Raw genomic sequence first — 12,685 nt, forward strand, 5'->3', positions numbered from 1 at the left:
TTATTCGTCATCGCCATACTGGCGTATCACCCGGCGTGGTGGTATGGGGTGCCATTGGTTACACGTCTCGGTCAGCTCTTGTTCGCATTGACGGCACTTTGAACAGTGGACGTTACATTTCAGATGTGTTACGACCTGTGGCTCTACCCTTCATTCGATCCCTGCGAAAGCCTACATTTGAGAAGGATAATGCACGACCGCATGTTGCAGGTCCTGTACGGGCCTTTCTGGATACAGAAAATGTTCGACTGCTGCCCTGGACAGCACATTCTCCAGATCTCTGACCAATTGAAAACGTCTGGTCAATGGTGCCCGAGCAACTGGCTCGTCACAATATGCCAGTCAGTACTATTGATGAACTGTGGTATGGTGTTGAAGCTGCATGGGCAGATGTACCTGTACACGCCATCCAAGCTATGTTTGATTCAATGTCCAGGCGTATCAAGGCCGTTATTACGGCCAGTGGTGGTTGTTCAGGGTACTCATTTCTCAGGATCTATGCACCCAAATTGCGTGAAAATGTAATAACATGTCGGTTGCCGGCCGGTGTGGCCGTGCGGTTCTAGGCGCTACAGTGTGGAGCCGAGCGACCGCTACGGTCGCAGGTTCGAATCCTGCCTCGGGCATGGATGTGTGTGATGTCCTTAGGTTAGCTATGTTTAATTAGTTCTAAGTTCTAGGCGACTGATGACCTCAGAAGTCACATAGTGCTCAGAGCCATTTCAACCATTTTTTTCACATATCAGTTCTAGTATAATATAGCTGTCCAATGAAAACCCGTTTATCATCTGCATTTCTTCTTGGTGTAGCAATTTCAATGGCCGGTAGTGTATTTTATTTTCCCATTCTGTTAACCCTGTTAACTTAAGACAGGTATGTTTGCTTATCTTCCGTACCATATATATCACGATACTGCTTGTAACAGTTGATTGCCTACTGTTACGTGCATATATTCACAATTCTGCAAAATTTCTATTTTTAGATCGATCTGAAAATGATCATAATGATTGAAACCGGCAACCGGCAACATTTGCGATACGATATTGTTACGACATTTACAAAAGGCCTTCAGCTGGGTCTGAACCTTACAACTGTCTCAGGTAGTGGCTCTCATTAACTTGTGTCTCATTATCTGTGATACACGGCTGCGCCGCATTTCACCAGAGAATGAATACAGCAGAGCGCCACTCGTGCGTGGATATGGACATGGTGAGCATGACGGAGGGACGTGTCGCCGTCAAACTACAACTGTGTACCTTTTTCCAGTTGGTAACACGGGGCTGACGCCACAAAGCGACACGTCCCCGCCACGACTCCGCCACATATCCGCGCCACGTTACTCGTGTGTGCGTTGCGCCTCGGCCTTTACGCAGATACTGGACGTTGGGCTTAGGATGGAGGGGGAATGTTTTCCAGCCTCGCGGAATTTGAGCAGTTTGGCGGCACTTGTTCTTGAGACTCTGGGCATCCCAGTTCGTCGTGGTGAATGAAGACCATAGCTCTTCTGATGATATCGCTCCAGTGCATCGTAGCATTTGCCTTAGAGGAGTATAAAGACTGTATTTTACCTGTCTGTATTTGACCTTTTGCATTTCGGAATCCTATCTGCTATGGTTGTTTTAAATTTATCATTTCAAAGTAAATAACTCCTCCCGCAGAGGCCATGAAGGCCCGAAGGTACCGACCGGCCGCCGTGTCATCCTCTACCCCACAAGCGTAACTGGATGCGGATGTGGAGGGGCATGTGGTCAGCACACCGCTCTCCCGGCGCTATGTCAGTTTCCGAGACTGGAGCCGCTACTTCATAATCAAGTAGCTCCTCAATTTGCCTCACAAGGCCTGAGTGGACCCCGCTTGCCAACAGCGCTCGGCAGACCGGATGGTCCACCCATCCAAGTGCTAGCCCAGCCCGACAGCGCTTAACTTCGGTGATCTGACGGGAACCGGTACTACCACTGTGGCAAGACCGTTGGCATTTCAAAGTAAATGCTTGTGTAAAATCTAGCCGTAGTTACCACATGACCTTAAGTCAACTGAATACAAGGAACTAATGACTTTAGTAGTTTAGTCCCTTTAAACAACAAACCACCCAACCAACTGAATACTTAAATTTTATTTCAGCTCTTGTTCAATGCTACGTTTGCATAGTCACGTCTTATGTCATGTTATTTAAGGCTGTGTAAAGTCGCTAGTGCTGCGTACAATGGAGTCTCTACCGAGTTCTTTTGCGTACCTTCTCGTGGTCTTCGTCTTCACTTAGCTTCTGTCTAGTCGGCTTGCGTATTTGAAACTTGTGGAAATAAATGCTCTTCCTAAGTCAGGGTACGATTGTTGGAGGACTTAAGCTCGAACATTCAATCATTTTAGTGAGTAAACGAGACATCATTGCCCTCCAAAGGCAATTTTGTAGTTAACTGGTAAATCTAGTAAAGCTTCGCTACTGCTAAATAGAAAAGGGTCAATCATCAAAACCTTTCACGGCAAATATCGTGAAATGGAAAGTGCTACTGATGAGCGGTAGTCACGGACTCGTACTGTTAGCCAATGAAAACACTGTAATAATGCTTAGAGTGTATTTTGGTGTTCAAATATACACTTTTTAAAAAAAATAGAACAATGCCTACCGAAATGAACAAACAAGACATAGGGTAAACTATGATGTCAGTGGTGCTTGATTCTGGATTCTACTGCTATTCTTTTGCGAGATATCGCATTTTCAGAAGTTTCTACAGCGACACTTGTTGTGCTAGTCAGCTTGCGTAGTTGCTAGGTACCATGTTGTCATGTTTGCTTACAGTGTGCCCGTGTGTTCCTTGAGTGCAATGCGACTTGCTAGTCAGTTAGTGTGTGACAGTCCAAGCAGTAAGTCGTGAGTGGACGACGGGATTTACCAATGCAGAAAAAGCCGACATGGTCATGGTGTATGGTGAGTGTAGGAACAATCCAGTTCGATCTTGTACGGTGTTTACGGCAGGATATCCCAATAGATGCAAACGATCTCGGCCGTTATTTATACACCTTTTCAACCAGTTACGAGAAAGTGCTAGTGCAAAACCTAGACAATTAAACAGAAGAAAATAACTGACGACGGAAAAGGGGAAAATTAACGTTGTGGCTACTATTGCAGTTGATGCGCACGTTAGCTCTCACGCAATCGCACGAGGAAGACATGTGTGCTAGGCATTCTCCATAGAGCTACATGGAAACAATCATGAGAATCTTGTGCATGAGCATTAAGACATGATACTCCGGACGTATCACACAGGATGTTTCCGTAAGAGAGTGCCAAAATTTAACAGGATACAGAGGATGCTCCATAAACAATTCGCGCTAGGGTCGGAGGCCCCAGTTTAACGACATAATAGAAATAAAATCACATAAGCCTGTACTTTTTTATCTACATAGATTACAGTTAACTCCAAACATCATCATTTACACAATGAACGTACCATTTGTACTGCATCTAGCTAAATGTGCTGAAACTGACGGCCATCAACCTCAATGCAAGCATGACATAGGCGAACAAGATTCTGACACAACCTAACAAATATACCTGGTATGGTACTCATGTTGCCAGGTCCCTCGTTTCTTCTTTCCAAGGAACTATTCTCCCGTATTACTCAATCGAGAGAAATAAACACTCGTCGTGACGGGTGATACCTGTTAGGAAATCATTTGCATTGCTAATACCGACTTGTTCAGGTGCTTCAACAATTCTGTGGAATCACAGAAATTTAACACTGTGAACCTCTTTGATCTGCATGTCTTGGTATGTTACAGACATGCTGGAAGGAAATCGCTTACAGGTTCTGAACTGCATATTATTGGTCTCTCTAAAGTTTAATGACAGTGAATTAGCTTTAAACCAATTATTGATGTCAGTGAAAATTTGATTAGCAGCCATTTATAAATCTATATTTGACTTGCTATTTAAGGCAATATTTGTATCATAAGTAGGCAAAACAAAATTAGCATCTGGCAATGTAACAGACTAGAGGTCATTAATGTACACAAGAAAACGTAACAGACGCAAGATGGAACCTTGAGGAACGACACATGTCATTAATTCCCAATCAGACGAAGGCTGATTACATACTCCACAGCTACTTCGCAACAACATCCTTTGTTTCCTGTTAGCTAGGTAAGATTCAAACCATTTTTCAGCACTCCCAGTGACGTCAGAATATTCTTACTTAAGAGAATGCTGTGATTCAAACAGTCAAAGGCTTTTGACAGGTCACAGAAAATGCCTGTAGTCTCGAATTTTTTCTCTAATGAATTATGTATATTCTCATTGTTCATGGAAATAGCCTTCTATGTATCGGAACCCTTAAGGAACCCGAAGTGTGACATGGACAATACATTATTTACAGTTAGAGGCTTAAGAGAATGCTTGAACCAATCTTTCCAAATATTTTTAAAAAAGCTGCAAAAAGTGAAATTGGTCCGTACTTTGACGGTCTCTCTTTAAACTCCTTCTTGTAAAGAGGCTTAACTTCAGCTTATTTTACCCAAAATGGAAATGTTCCACTGATAAGAGACTGACTACATGAATAACTTAAGACAGAACGCAACCCACATAAGCACTCTTTCATTTAAAATATTTTATAATGGCTGCTACTTCTTTGGGAGAGGCGAGTGTCATTACCGTTTTACTATGGTAGATTGTTAACACTGATTTCAGAGTTCCCATTGCGTTCTTTACTGAACCTGATAACCTAAAGCTGTCAGTAACAGAAACGAAGTACTTGTTTAACACACTTCTTGCACTTGTTACCAATGTATCATTTATTTTTAGAGCTAGCTGTTACTCTTCGTGTTTCGCCCCACCTGTCTCTGTTATCACTATACCCAATACAGTTTTTATTTTGTTGCCTCATGTGATTATCTCTTTCTTATAATAAAGCTGCATAGATTCCTGGATTACAAACTTCAATATTTTACAGTATTCTTTGTAAAGCATTACAGTGCTAACATCAGAATTGTTTCTAGATGGTACATACTTTTCGTCCCACATAATATCCTTATTCCCGAGTAATACATCGTTTTTCGGCTTCTCTTTGATTCGAGTTACCTTATGGGAAAACACTTTTCAAAAGTGGAAGAACCTTTATTAATGAATGACTTCTATTTTACATTTGGGTCAGAAGTAGTGTAAACATCAGTCCAGTTCATGTCTTGGAGCAGTCCCATAAAATTCTCAATTTTTGACTGATTTATGACCCTTTATGAAACTTTTGTATTCAGATTTAATAGGTTTTGTGTACTGACGAGTTTTAATACCAAACATAAGATGCAGCATATCAGATAGCCCATTTAGAATTGGTTTTGTGAAATGACTTTTTTCTGTGGATACTACAAAGATATTATCAACGGCAGTTTCAAAATTCACAATAGGAATTAAATTGAAAGTCAGTGCTACTGATTACAGTAATCGTTCACTGACAGAGCTTTTCAATAAATCCACATTAAAATCACCAGCGGCCACTATTTTCTAATTTTTTACGGTGAGATGAGACAACAGGTCTTCCAGATTATTTTATGAACACGTTAAAGTTTCCTGAAGGTGCTCTGTATATATTTACTATTATAAAGGGCTTATTACGAAACATACTTCTATTGCACAAGCTTCTAGGTGCTGCTCAGAGCTTAATTTATTAACATCAATGTTTTTGAAATTAAAACAGTTTCTGACAAATGTGCAAAATCCTTCTTTCTCTATATTTTCTCTACAGAAGTAAAAAGCTAACCTGAACACTATAACATTTAACATATCTACAGGAGTGGTCGCATGATGTTCAGAGGGGCAGATTATATCAACTGGTTTGCTCAACTCTTAGTTCTTCAACACGAATAAGCAACTTATTAAGCTTACCCCCTAGTCCTCGGATATTCTGATGCTATAAGGATAACTGATTTTGTGCACTTGCTGAATTACAACTGGATGAACATAAGTTGTTTTGTAAATATTTGGATACCTCCAGTTTCATTCAGGGATTGTTTGAATGAATTATGTACATTAAAATTTTCTTTCAGGCTGCCTGTTTGATCCATATGAATGCCATTGTAACCTGACTCAGAACATCTATTGTTTCTGACCTCCCTGCCCTAAAAAGCTGCTGTTTTGTCGCTTGTAACCACCTGCGCTTTAAGACATGTGATAGTGCCCCCTCCCCCCCTCCCCACCCTCTTAAGTTATATGCTCATAGCCCAGACAGTTTTTCCTTCCGTTTCCTGTTGAGGTGAAGGCCATGCCTAGTATAGTTCCACGTACAGATAGAGTTAACGGGAACAACACTGATATGAGGCGCCACACCTGACCCAAGCAGCCTTTCCACCTCTAAATTAACGCTCCTGACCGAATAGTTTAAAATAAGCCGGTCATGGGGCCTCAGAACAGATACAAGCATAACACCAGTACGTTTCGTTGGTGAAGCTGTCCTTACCAGGTTACCACCAACTGAATAATTAGGATCCCTGTCTATGCTGTTGTTCGTCACACCCCCTACAGATGTTACAAAGTAAACCTTTATTGGGAACTGAAGTCGCTTAAAATGGATGAGCGAATCGACTAGGACCATTGGTTTATGAAGTATGAGAGAGAGACATCTCCATCTGCTAGTTCTGTGAAGATAGTGCCTCAGTGACAGTATTTACAATGGCTTTAATCGGTGAACCGTCATTATTACAAAGTTCCGGACGATTCAGATTACATAGTAGTGTTCTATTCATAAGGAGATACCCCATAAATACAACTTTCCTAAGCGGGTCGTTCACGAAGTAATGCAATACATTTTTTTCTCGTTCAGTTTCGCTTGAAAAAATGCGCAACGTGTTGTGGGACATCGTGTAGCATTTCCGCTTCAACCACCACCACCATAAAGCCCCATATATAGCCTTCAAATTGGCGTCTGGAATGGGGCTGTGTTCCAAGCAGTGAGTTGTTACTGAGTTTCTTTTAGCGGAAAACCAGAGCATCGCAGATGTTCATATGTGCTTGCAGAATATCTTACGGAGGTCTGTCAGTGAACAAAAGCACGGTGAGATATTGGGCGAGACGTCTGTCATCAGCTTAACAAGATCAGATAAAGCTGTCCGATCTCCCGCGTACCGGCCGTGTGACTCCTGGGACTCCTGCAGTGTTGGAACATGTGGACCCTCTCATTCCAAGTGATCGACGTATTACAGTCAAACACCTCGCTGCTTATCTTGACGGCTCTGTTGGCAGTGGTTGTACACTCTTTCACCAAATGGGGCAGTAAAAAGTGTGTCCCTGGTGGGGTCCTCGCCTCCTAACAGAGGACCACAAAGAGCTTCCATCAGTTTGCTCAAAAGAAGGATGCACTCGTCGTGAAGAAATACAGAGATGTGAGGACGTTGTTGATGCAGCAAGACGTTGCTTCCCACCTCGACCGGTAGAGTAGTACGGCCGGGCATACAGGCCCTCCCATTAAGGGTACATAAGGCCATCTCTTCGAATGCAGATTATGTTGAAAAATAGGAGTTTCTAGCCAAAGGAGTGGAGAATAATGCTGTATATTGAAAACATGAATGAAACCAACATGGACGCAATGTTTTTTAAACTACTGCAAGGAGTAAGACGAAATACCACGTTGTTGATACGCAATTTGCGTATTTTTTGTATAAGGAGAAAGAATATAAGCAGAAACAGTTTGTCTATAGTTGTAAATGCCTTGTTATCATAGTTAAACGAATCTACAAGAAAGCAAACTAAACCACAAATTTTCACGCCACAGTACAGCTCAGGATTTGTATTTTTCGCAGTCGTTTTCAACAGAAAATCTATATATTGTTATTTTAAGAAATGTATAGCGTATGTCCATCTTAATATTTATTACTGACAAAAAATTTTGAATTAAATCACTCAAGAACTCTCAGTTATTTTATTAACATTATTTCGCATTTATGTATCATATCCATTATTTGTATACCACATAAATTAATATTTACAGCGTATGTCCGAATGTTTGGTAGAATATCGTCTGAAAATTTGCTAAGTTGCAGCTTTATGGTTGGTTGGGTGTGTAGGGAAGCAGCCTACTCACGCCATATGAAATTCATATGCTTTCCATTGTGTGCCAGCCTAATCCACTGTAACTAGCTATGACGTCACAAATGTAGAGCTATACCTTAAAGGTTAACTAAATAATCTCAAAAGTTAATAGCATGTCAGGAGTGATACTAAATCAATAATGTGATAAGTTTCAGTTTAGTAAATTTAACGGTTTTAGAAATTTGGACATTTTACGTAAAAATCATCGGCCCAACAGGAAGGAGCTAGAAACTTCAAAATTTATATTCGGATTCCTTTTTCAATGTAATTTAATGGAAACAGCGTGCTGGATCTCACAAAGTAGTATTTTGGTTGAAATTCATGATTTTCTGTTTTTGTGTTCTAAAAGTACGGAAGCAGGATACATTAAGTGATTAAATAAAGTTAGGATGTTTAGATTTAGGTAGAATGGAGATACGCCATAATAACAAAGAAGTTTCCAAAAGGTAGCTATAAAACTATAGCTGTAGCGTCTCTCCAAAGGTCAAGTTCAGAGCTCATCTATTGCGTACAGTGCAACTAAAATAATGCTCTCGCCAGGAGTATTTAACCTACCCACATCAGAATTTTATTACAGATACTTACCTGTGTGCTGATAGCACAACTAAATTGAGAACTTCATTGGCCTTCAGCGAATGAAGCAATGAATTATTAAATAACTTGAAGTGGTGCTTTACTAGCCCAAGCGGCAAGTGAGGAAGGCAAAAGTTGTCAGCTGCGCCTTCGGCGGTCCGCACTGTGGCTATATGAATTTTGCGCAGTTGCAAGGAACAGCCTTGGATACCGTGTTATGTAACTCGGTATGCACTTCACAACGAGTTCGCATTGTGGTAAATGTTAACTGCGAAACAACTTCAGTGATTTATTCTCAGTTTGCGTATGTCGTACTTTCACGTGTCTCCGCAGGACAGGACTTCTACCATTACTAGCGTGGCGTTTGATGAGTATTAACATCAAATTTTGGCGAGCATTCACTTTGAACAATTACGTCGATAACTTATTGAAAAGTTTCGTTATCTAGGGATAATAGGATCTGCAAATAGACTATGAACAGCCCTGATAGTGCAATAGCTGTCAGTAGAATTGATAGGGTAAACATGTTTCTGGAAGTTTATGCTTTATCGTTTCAGAACGTAGTGAAAATTGTTATAGTAAACCGAATTTTCAGTGGATCCTAGACATCCTAAATCCTCAGCGTAATGAACTTCAATGACCAATAAGTTTATTTCTCCATCAGAGTGGGTACAGTCAACTTTCATTACAGGCATCACGTTTTTGCTAATCACTTTCTGGTTGCCAACATTGTAGTTAGAGAGCCTGTGTTGAGAACGGCAACAATACAATAGAAATAATAAATTTTCCACCCGACACCCCACAGGTGGTTCGAGGAAGGAGGCCAGACAGCGAGGTCATCAGTCCAATCGGATTGGTGAAGGATGGGGAAGGAAGGCGGTCATCCCCTTTCAAAGAAACCATCCCGGCATTTCCTTCACGCGATTTAGTTAAATCACGGAAAGCATAACTTGAGTAATAGTGGCTGGCCGGAGTGACCGAGCGGTTCTACGTGCTACAGTCTGGAACCGTGTGACCGCAACGGTCGCAGGTTCGAATCCTGCCTCTGGCATTAATATGTATGTTGTCCTTAGATTAGTTACGTTTATGTAGTTCTAGGGGACTGATGACCTCCGAAGTTAAGTCCCATAGTGCTCAGAGCCATTTGAACCATTTTTTGAATAAGAGTCCAGTGTGCTAACGACTGCCCCACATCTCTCGGTGAAGATTAATGCATACCATCTATACCCGCAACTTTAGTCATTATTGAATCAAGTGAGGTTAGCGCAGCGTCTGAGATTCTGGTCTACCACAATGGAGGTCCATTCTCGAATCCGCACCATGTACTTTTTGTCTGATTTCATTGTGCTAACTATCAGTAAATTATGTACGTCATGGAAAATTATTCAAAAATAGTTATTTTCGACTTAGTTACCTCACAAATAAAAAATCATTACAACAAACCTTCTTCAAATGTGGTGTCCGTTTTTTGCAGGATATTTTACAGAAATTTCCTGGCAGATTAAATCTGTGTGCCGGGCCGAGACTCGAAGACGGGACCTTTGTTTTTCGTAGGCAAATGCTGTACCATCTGAGCTACCCAAGCACGACTCACGACCAGCCCTCAGAGCTTCAATTCTGCCAGTACCTCGTCTCTTACCTTCCAAACTTCACAGAAGCTCTGTGGATAGATTACAGAATCCTCTTAGTCGCTACCGCTTTCATCGCTTGCTGTGCTGGAACAGGATTCCAGGTGGTATCTGTCGTAGAAGCAACGGAAACCAAATTCCGTAGAACACTATGCGCATTTAATGGAAGCTACTGCTTTGCAGGCACACGGGTATTTCAAAAGAGATACCGGAAACTCAGTTCATTGAAATTCAAAAAGATCGTTTTTTTATTCGATAAACTTCGATGCAACCCACCCGTATTTCATCATTCTTGTGGAAGCAGGTGCTCTAAATTGATGCAGAATTTAAGACTGATTTTATGGAAATTTCTCTCGAAAATATTTCTCTACTAGCTTTTAGTAAGTCGGTATCATTTTGAGCATTTTGCGTGATAATTTCAATCTTTCTGTAGAAACGAACTCGCAGGGTTGGTAAATTGAGTACATTTGGGTGGGACAATTTTTACAGGGAAGGGGTGCGATTTTCTTTCACCTGCAAAGATCTGGTCATAAAGTATCTGATCAGTCTGCCCTCCCCACGAATAGATCGCGTAAAGAAAATTGCAAGGGCAGGAACTGAACTGGTACAACCAGTGTGCTAGCCGTTAACCATAGCCACCGTGCTGTGCTCGCTTGGTCGATACACGACTAACTTTACGGGTGTACAAGGTAAGCATAGAACTTCATCATCGATTTTCTGGGAAACCGGGTCCGCTGTGATAAAAGCCGCTTGCCAGGTATTCAGGACAGATACCTCCACAATATGCATAAGACTGATCTAAATCCGTAATTAACAGGACTCACTTCCCGATATGGGAGTCCTTGTTACTTCTGACATCGCCAAACTCCCAGTGATGATACTAACCTCGCTGAAAAAAAAAAAAAAATTTCTGGCACAATGTACGTGACGTGTCTGTAGAATCCAGAACGGACGAGCAAACCGATTGCCAGTCCTCTCAGGTGTCACTTTCGAGCTGCCATGTCACTGCAGTGTAGCCCTCTTGAGCGCTTCGATTCCATTCTAGAATGGTACTAGTGTGATGACGAACAAAGCGAGCAGCAGTATTGTGCAAATATAAGTTACAGCTTCGACCGGCCACAATCCTGCCGCTACAAATTCGTTCACGAGCTGTAGATGCTTCCCTTCTCACACGGCACATAATTTGATTTTCTAAGAAACAACACAGATTCAATTACCGTTCTGAATGCGAAACTTTCTGCGCAATCTCTCCTTATACGCAGAATGCTGGCTTCGGAAATGGTGCTTCCTTCTCTCGGTTGCACTGAAATTCAAATAATTCACATTTAAAAGCGTGTAGTACACTTCATTCAAGCTTGACGTTTGTTACGTGCCGCAAACACGATGTCGCAAATTTACGCCCAGCAGTTTACAGTCCTTTGTTATTATGTTACATCATAATTATATCTCTTAATTAATTATTTTGCCTTCCGTAAATGTGGTCTACACACATGCGAAAGCGTAACTGAACCAGAAAAATTAACACGAGGAACAGGTGTAAAACAACGACAGATAGTGGTAGCGCTCAGGGCTTTCACGTTCCTCTTTTGATGTCACTATGGGGGCTCGAAAGTGCACTTACTTGTAACTTTTGTCAATAGCTATCCAGGCGGTTCACAAAAAAAGAGAGAAGACAGTTCGGTGGAGCTTCAGCCAGTAATGTCTTGTTATCGAACTCAGTACCAGTAGCGTACTCCATTACGGTTGAATATGATGAAGTGCACCGCAGGTAACCCTTACACCGTCTGTTGAAAAGTAACCGGACACCATTACGTAATGAGCAATTGCCCACAAAATGTCGCGAAAGGCGAACCAGACTGTATAAAAGGAGGAGAGAGTATCGCTAGTAGGGATGCAGTGTCAACAGAATGGGCCGGTCGGGACATCTCAGTGACTTCGAAAGGGGATCACTGCATACTTCAGGGGTATTTGAACCCCTCTGAACTTGCCAGGGCGAACGCTGGAGATACAACTGTGACGTGGAAACGCTTAGGACGAATCATAGGTAAACCAAGACCAGAGAAGACCTCATTTACTGCCGAACAGGAACTGTCCATTACTGTGGAGGTCCGTTTCAAAAAATTGCATGAAACCAGAAGAAGGAACCACTCCGAAGTTTCACTGTGCTACAAGCAGTCCAGTTAGAGCAATGACTGCGAGTAGAGAGTTAAAAGAGTGGGTTACAATGGACGAACTGTTGCTCATCAGCCACGAATTCTGCTAAGTGACGTTTGAGATGGTGTTAAGAGCTACGCTATTCGGCAGTTGATGACTGGAAACGAGTTATTTGTAGTGATGAATCACGCTATATCTACATCTACATCTACATTTATACTCCGCAAGCTACCCAACGGTGTGTAGTGGAGGGTAC

General features: G+C 41.8%; 1 pseudogene; it reads right to left on the reverse strand.

Annotated features, from left to right (window-relative positions):
- Positions 1-1,855: 1,855 nt before the first annotated feature.
- On the reverse strand, positions 1,856-1,974 carry LOC126413500 (5S ribosomal RNA; annotated as a pseudogene).
- Positions 1,975-12,685: the final 10,711 nt, after the last annotated feature.

The sequence above is a fragment of the Schistocerca serialis genome, chromosome 7, assembly GCF_023864345.2.
Source record: "Schistocerca serialis cubense isolate TAMUIC-IGC-003099 chromosome 7, iqSchSeri2.2, whole genome shotgun sequence".
NCBI lineage: Eukaryota > Metazoa > Arthropoda > Insecta > Orthoptera > Acrididae > Schistocerca > Schistocerca serialis.